This window comes from Trachurus japonicus, chromosome 18 (genome assembly GCF_045865225.1).
Source record: "Trachurus japonicus isolate A0001 chromosome 18, Traja_1.0".
NCBI classification, from domain to species: Eukaryota; Metazoa; Chordata; class Actinopteri; order Carangiformes; family Carangidae; genus Trachurus; species Trachurus japonicus.
This window is the reverse complement of record NC_140924.1, coordinates 7,215,921-7,223,827: the sequence shown is the minus strand read 5'-3', so window position 1 is coordinate 7,223,827 and position 7,907 is coordinate 7,215,921.

The following is a 7,907-nucleotide window of genomic DNA, read 5'->3' as shown; positions in this document are numbered from 1 at the left end:
ATGTGTGTGTATCCCCCTCCCCCTCCCCTTCTCTTTCTCTCACTCCATGTCCCTGCGCTTCTGTGAGTCTGCGTGTCTGTGTCTCTGTGTGTCTCAGCGGTTAGAGGCGGCGGCAGCAGCAGCAGCGGCTGATGTGTGTGTATCTCACACATTCCCTTCCCTCGCCCCCCTTCCCCTTCTCTTTCTCTCACTGCACGTCCCTGCGCTTCTGTGGGTCTGCGTGTCTGTGTCTCTGTGTGTCTCAGCAGCGGTTGTCTCTGCCTCTGCCTCTGCCTCTGCCTCTGCCTCTGTCTCTGCCTCTGCCTCTGCCTCTGGCTCAGAGTCTGTCTGCCGTCACTCATGTGGCTGTGGAGGTGGTGATCCGGTCTAAGGTGCTGACAGGTGTATAAACAGTTGATGACAGAGTGTGAACAAAAAAAAAAGAATGCACCAAGAAAAACAAATAGACACAACACATTTTAGGAAAAGGTCCCTTGGCCTACAGAAACCATACGCTCCCAACATATACACAATTAGCCCGCATTTAGCCTAGATCGATATGGAAAACACCCATGTCTACTGTACACACACACACACACACACACACACCCTCTGACCTCGGGGAATTCCAGAGGCTTGTAGTCCTGCAGGCTGGGAACGCTGGGAGCAAACTGCTGGACCGGTGAGAGGAGGTGGATCCGAGCACGTGTGTATGACAGAGACAGAGAGAGAGAGAGAGAGAGAGAGAGAGAGAGAGAGAGAGAGAGAGAGAGAGAGAGAGAGAGAGAGAGAGTTAGCAGCAGCAGCAGCGGCCTGATGTGTGTGTATCCCCCTCCCCCTCCCCTTCTCTTTCTCTCACTCCATGTCCCTGCGCTTCTGTGAGTCTGCGTGTCTGTGTCTCTGTGTGTCTCAGCAGCGGTTGTCTCTGCCTCTGTCTCTGCCTCTGCCTCTGCCTCTGCCTCTGCCTCTGCCTCTGCCTCTGCCTCTGCCTCTGTCTCTGCCTCTGCCTCTGGCTCAGAGTCTGTCTGCCGTCACTCATGTGGCTGTGGAGGTGGTGATCCGGTCTAAGGTGCTGACAGGTGTATAAACAGTTGATGACAGAGTGTGAACAAAAAAAAAGAATGCACCAAGAAAAACAAATAGACACAACACATTTTAGGAAAAGGTCCCTTGGCCTACAGAAACCATACGCTCCCAACATATACACAATTAGCCCGCATTTAGCCTAGATCGATATGGAAAACACCCATGTCTACTGTACACACACACACACACACACACACACACACCCTCTGACCTCGGGGAATTCCAGAGGCTTGTAGTCCTGCAGGCTGGGAACGCTGGGAGCAAACTGCTGGACCGGTGAGAGGAGGTGGATCCGAGCACGTGTGTATGACAGAGACAGAGAGAGACAGAGAGAGAGAGAGAGAGAGAGAGAGAGAGAGAGAGAGAGAGACCAACTATCACTCCAATCCATAAAAGTGGAGACAAGTATGAGCCCAACAACTACAGAGGCATATGTGTCAGCAGCAACCTGGGGAAGTTGTTCTGCAGCATCTTAAACAGCCGTCTGCAAAACTTCCTCAGTGAACATAATGTCCTGAGCAAGAGTCAGATTGGATTCACTCCACAACACAGAACCACTGACCACATCTACACCCTCCACACCCTCATCCAGAAACACGTCCACCACAACAAAAACAAAATCTTCTCTTGTTTTGTAGATTTCAAGAAAGCATTCGACTCAATTTGGCATCATGGTCTGTTTCTGAAACTACTAGAAAAAGGTATTGGGGGAAAAACCTATGATATAATCAAGACAATGTACATAAATAATCAATGCGCTGTAAAAATTGGAATCATGGAAACCGACTTCTTCCCCCAAAGTAGAGGGGTGAAGCAGGGCTGCAGTCTCAGCCCCACCCTGTTCAATATTTATATTGATGATTTGGCCAAATCCCTGGTAGAGTCAGACATCCCTGGTCTCACCCTCTCTGACACTGAAGTCAAGTGTCTACTCTTTGCAGATGATCTAATCCTGCTCGCTCCATCTAAGGAGGCTTTACAAAAGCAATTAGATCATCTGCAAAAGTTCTGTCAGACCTGGGCCCTGACCATTAACCTGGACAAAACCAGAGTCATGGTCTTCCAAAAACGACCCAAGTGTCAGAAAGACCAACACAGGTTCCTCCTGGACTCTACAGACATACAACACACACACAACTACACATACCTGGGATTAAACATTACAGCCACAGGAAATTTCAATCTGGCCATTAACGATCTGCGAGACAAGGGCAGAAGAGCTTTCTGGTCCATTAAAAAATCCTCCTGCATTGATATCCCCGTTAGAGTCTGGATGAAAATATTTAAATCGGTAATTGAACCTATTATACTATATGGTAGTGAGGTGTGGGGTCCTCTTGTAACCCAAGACTTTGAAAAATGGGACAAACACCCGATCGAAAGCCTGCATACCGAGATTTGCAAAAACATCCTCAAAGTCCATAGGAACACCCCCAATAACGGATGCAGAGCTGAATTAGGCCAATTTCCCCTTTTAATTCGGATCCAAAAAAGAGCAATCAAATTCTATCAACACCTCAAAGCCAGCGACCCCAACTCCTACCACTATAAAGCCCTGCAGTGCCAAGAGGAGAGCAAAGACAGGAGTCCCCTCAGCCAGCTGGTCCACAGGCTCAGCTCCACCAGCACCGAGCACCAAGACCACCCTCACACAATCCGGCCCCACCAAATTATAGAAAAACAAAAAGACAATTACATCAACTATTGGACATGTACAACCAAATCCCAAAGCAAACTGCAATGCTATTTGGCCCTAAACAAAGAATACTCCATGGCAGATTACTTGAGTTCAGTAACTGACCCCAGACTGAGGAAAACCTTGACTATGTACAGACTCAGCGGCCACAGCCTGGCTTTAGAGAGCGGCCGCCACAGACAGACCTGGCTGCCCAGAGACCAGCGCCTCTGTCAGCTCTGTCCACATAGACAGGTAGAGACAGAGCAGCACTTCCTGCTGCACTGTGACGCATACACACACATCAGGACACAGACATACACTAACATCACACTAACAACACCCAACTTCACCCAACTCTCAGACCAGGACAAATTCTGTCATTTGTTAGGAGAACAAAGAGCCACTGCTCTAGAAGCAGCAAAATATGTTTGTGCCTGTCACAAAAAGAGAGAAGAGCTGCTCAACATGAGCTCCTCTATATGAGCAGCTGCTGCTGCTACTGTTGAGTTTTACCTGCTAAATGATATCTACACTGTTTGTTTATTAGTATCATCTGTATTATTATATTATCTGTTTATTTATTTATATTGTATGTTTATTTTACCATTTTTGTAATGCTTTGGCAATATTGTAATGACAGTCATGCCAATAAAGCTTGTGAAATTGAAATTGAATTGAGAGAGTTAGCAGCAGCAGCAGCAGCAGCGGCCTGATGTGTGTGTATCCCCCTCCCCCTCCCCTTCTCTTTCTCTCACTCCATGTCCCTGCGCTTCTGTGAGTCTGCGTGTCTGTGTCTCTGTGTGTCTCAGCGGTTAGAGGCGGCGGCAGCAGCAGCAGCGGCTGATGTGTGTGTATCTCACACATTCCCTTCCCTCGCCCCCCTTCCCCTTCTCTTTCTCTCACTGCACGTCCCTGCGCTTCTGTGAGTCTGCGTGTCTGTGTGTCTCAGCGGTTAGAGGCAGCTGTCTCTGCCTCTGCCTCTGCCTCTGCCTCTGCCTCTGCCTCCGTCTCCTTCTCTGCCTCTGTCTCTGCCTCTGAGAGAGTTAGCAGCAGCAGCAGCAGCGGCCTGCTGTGTGTGTACCCCCCTCCCCCTTCCCTTCTCTTTCTCTCACTCCATGTCCCTGCGCTTCTGTGTCCCTGTGTGTGTCTGTCAGTCTGTGTCTCTGTGTGTCTCAGCAGTTAGCAGCAACAGCAGCGGCGGCGGCAGGAGCAGCAGCAGCAGCTCTCACTCCATGTCCCTGCGCTTCTGTGGGTCTGCGTGTCTGTGTCTCTGTGTGTCTCAGCAGCGGTTGTCTCTGCCTCTGCCTCTGTCTCTGCCTCTGCCTCTGCCTCTGTGTGTGAGTGTGAACAAAAAAAAAGGATGCACCAAGAAAAACAAATAGACACAACACATTTTAGGAAAAGGTCTTTATTTCTCTTCCGACACATTCCCCTTGGCCTACAGAAACCATACGCTCCCAACATATACACAATTAGCCCGCATTTAGCACACACACACACACACACCCTCTCTGACCTCGGGGAATTCCGGAGGTTTGTAGTCCTGCAGGCTGGGAACGCTGGGAGCAAACTGCTGGACCGGTGAGAGGAGGTGGATCCGAGCACGTGTGTGTGTGAGAGGGAGAGGGAGAGAGAGAGAGAGAGAGAGAGAGAGTTAGCAGCAGCAGCAGCAGCCTGTATCCCCCACCCCCCTCCCCTTCTCTTTCTCTTTCTCTCACTCCATGTCCCTGCGCTTCTGTGAGTCTGCGTGTCTGTGTCTCTGTGTGTCTCAGCAGTTAGAGGCGGCGGCAGCAGCGGCTGATGTGTGTGTATCTCACACATTCCATTCCCTCGCCCCCTCCCCTTCTCTTTCTCTCACTCCATGTCCCGCGCTTCTGTGTCCCTGTGTGTGTCTGTCAGTCTGCGTGTCTGTGTGTCTCAGCGGTTAGAGGCAGCTGTCTCTGTCTCTGTCTCTGCCTCTGAGAGAGTCAGCAGCAGCAGCAGCGGCGTGCTGTGTGTGTATCCCCCTCCCCCTTCCCTTCTCTTTCTCTCACTCCATGTCCCTGCGCTTCTGTGTCCCTGTGTGTGTCTGTGAGTCTGCGTGTCTGTGTGTCTCAGCGGTTAGAGGCAGCTGCCTCTGCCTCGGCCTCTGTCTCTGTCTCTGCCTCCGCCTCCGTCTCTGTCTCCGTCTCCTTCTCTGCCTCTGCCTCTGCCTCTGCCTCTGAGAGAGTTAGCAGCAGCAGCAGCAGCAGCAGCAGCAGCGGCCTGCTGTGTGTGTATCCCCCTTCCCTTCTCTTTCTCTCACTCCATGTCCCTGCGCTTCTGTGTCCCTGTGTGTGTCTGTCAGTCTGTGTCTCTGTGTGTCGCAGCGGCGGCGGCGGCGGCGGCGGCGGCGGCGGCGGCGGCGGCGGCAGCAGCAGCTCTCACTGCACGTCCCTGCGCTTCTGTGGGTCTGCGTGTCTGTGTCTCTGTGTGTCTCAGCAGCGGTTGTCTCTGCCTCTGCCTCTGCCTCTGTCTCTGCCTCTGTCTCTGCCTCTGCCTCTGCCTCTGCCTCTGCCTCTGCCTCTGGCTCTGAGTCTGTCTGCCGTCACTCATGTGGCTGTGGAGGTGGTGATCCGGTCTAAGGTGTTTCACTCCTTGTTAGTGGCTTGCCGACAGGTGTATAAACAGTTGATGACAGAGTGTGAACAAAAAAAAAGGATCCACCGAGAAAAACAAATAGACACAACACATTTTAGGAAAAGGTCTTTATTTCTCTTCAGACACATTCCCCTTGGCCTACAGAAACCATACGGTCCCAACATGTACACAATTAGCCTGCATTTAGCCTCACACACACACACACACACACACACACACACACACACACCCTCTCTGACTTCGGGGAATTCCGGAGGCGGATCCGAGCACGTGTGTATGACAGAGAGAGAGAGAGAGAGAGAGAGAGAGAGAGAGAGAGAGAGAGAGAGAGAGAGAGAGAGAGAGAGAGAGAGAGAGAGAGAGCAGCAGCAGCAGCAGCGGCCTGATGTGTGTGTATCCCCCTCCCCCTCCCCTTCTCTTTCTCTCACTCCATGTCCCTGCGCTTCTGTGAGTCTGCGTGTCTGTGTCTCTGTGTGTCTCAGCGGTTAGAGGCGGCGGCAGCAGCAGCAGCGGCTGATGTGTGTGTATCTCACACATTCCATTCCCTCGCCCCCTCCCCTTCTCTTTCTCTCACTGCACGTCCCTGCGCTTCTGTGTGTCTCAGCGTTTAGAGGCAGCTGTCTCTGCCTCTGTCTCTGCCTCTGCCTCTGTCTCTGCCTCTGAGAGAGTCAACAGCAGCAGCAGCGGCGTGCTGTGTGTGTATCCCCCTCCCCCTTCCCTTCTCTTTCTCTCACTCCATGTCCCTGCGCTTCCGTGTCCCTGTGTGTGTCTGTGAGTCTGCGTGTCTGTGTGTCTCAGCGTTTAGAGGCAGCTGTCTCTGCCTCGGCCTCTGTCTCTTCCTCTGCCTCTGAGAGAGTCAACAGCAGCAGCAGCGGCGTGCTGTGTGTGTATCCCCCTCCCCCTTCCCTTCTCTTTCTCTCACTCCATGTCCCTGCGCTTCTGTGTCCCTGTGTGTGTCTGTCAGTCTGCGTGTCTGTGTGTCTCAGCGGTTAGAGGCAGCTGTCTCTGCCTCTGTCTCTGTCTCTTCCTCTGCCTCTGAGAGAGTCAACAGCAGCAGCAGCGGCGTGCTGTGTGTGTATCCCCCTCCCCCTTCCCTTCTCTTTCTCTCACTCCATGTCCCTGCGCTTCTGTGTCCCTGTGTGTGTGTGTCTGTCAGTCTGTGTCTCTGTGTGTCTCAGCAGTTGGCAGCAGCAGCGGCGGCGGCGGCGGCGGCGGCGGCGGCGGCAGCAGCAGCTCTCACTGCACGTCCCTGCGCTTCTGTGAGTCTGTCTGTCTGTGTCTCTGTGAGTCCCAGTGGTTAGAGGCAGGCAGCGGGAGCGGCCTGCTGTGTGTGTATCTCACACATTCCCTTCCCTCGCACCCTCCCCTTCCCTTTCTCTCGCTCCACGTCCCTGCGCTTCTGTGGGTCTGCGTGTCTGTGTCTCTGTGTGTCTCGGCAGCGGTTGTCTCTGCCTCTGCCTCTGCCTCTGCCTCTGCCTCTGCCTCTGCCTCTGGCTCTGAGTCTGTCTGCCGTCACTCATGTGGCTGTGGAGGTGGTGATCCGGTCTAAGGTGTTGCACTCCTTGTTAGTGGCTTGCCGACAGGCGTATAAACAGTTGATGACAGAGTGTGAACAAAAAAAAAGGATGCACCAAGAAAAACAAATAGACACAACACATTTTAGGTAAAGGTCTTTATTTCTCTTCCGACACATTCCCCTTGGCCTACAGAAACCATACGGTCCCAACATGTACACAATTAGCCTGCATTTAGCCTCACACACACACACACACACCCTCTCTGACCTCGGGGAATTCCAGAGGCTTGTAGCCCTGCAGGCTGGGAACGCTGGGAGCAAACTGCTGGACCGGTGAGAGGAGGTGGATCCGAGCACGTGTGTATGACAGAGACAGAGAGAGAGAGAGAGAGAGAGAGAGAGAGAGAGAGAGAGAGAGAGAGAGAGAGAGAGATAGCGTACCGGAGGGGCTGGGGAGCACAACACGGGGATGCAGCAGGTGCCGGCAGGGTTCATACTGAAACAAAGGAGAAGAAGAAGAAGAAGAAAAAAAATATAAGTCACAAAGTGTTTTTCATTGTTATGGTTTTATCATCATCATCATCATTATCATCATCTTCAGGTTTCTATCTAAACAGAGGCTCGACTCGACATGTGTCCATCGACTCAACTGTTGCGCCGTACCAAGCTACATTCTGGCAGCGTTCAGTGCTGTACAACCGAGCAAAGAAACAAAACAAAACAAAACAAAACAAAAATAATTATTTTCCCTCCTATCCTCCTATTCACCTATTCATGTGTTTGATCTTTGGAGAGGTGATGTGTTGCAGCAGCAGCAGCGGCAGCGGCAGCGGCAGCGGCAGCGGCAGCTATGGACGAGGGTCGCACCGCTTTCCGGTATTTGAAAGAACTGTTTGCATTACCCGAGGATGAATACGATGCCGAGCAACCGGAGGACGTGTCCGAGGAGGAGGATCAGGTGGAATGTAACCCAGAGAGCGACGTGTCAACATTATCGGAAGGAGAGCAGGACCCGGTGGGACCGGAAGA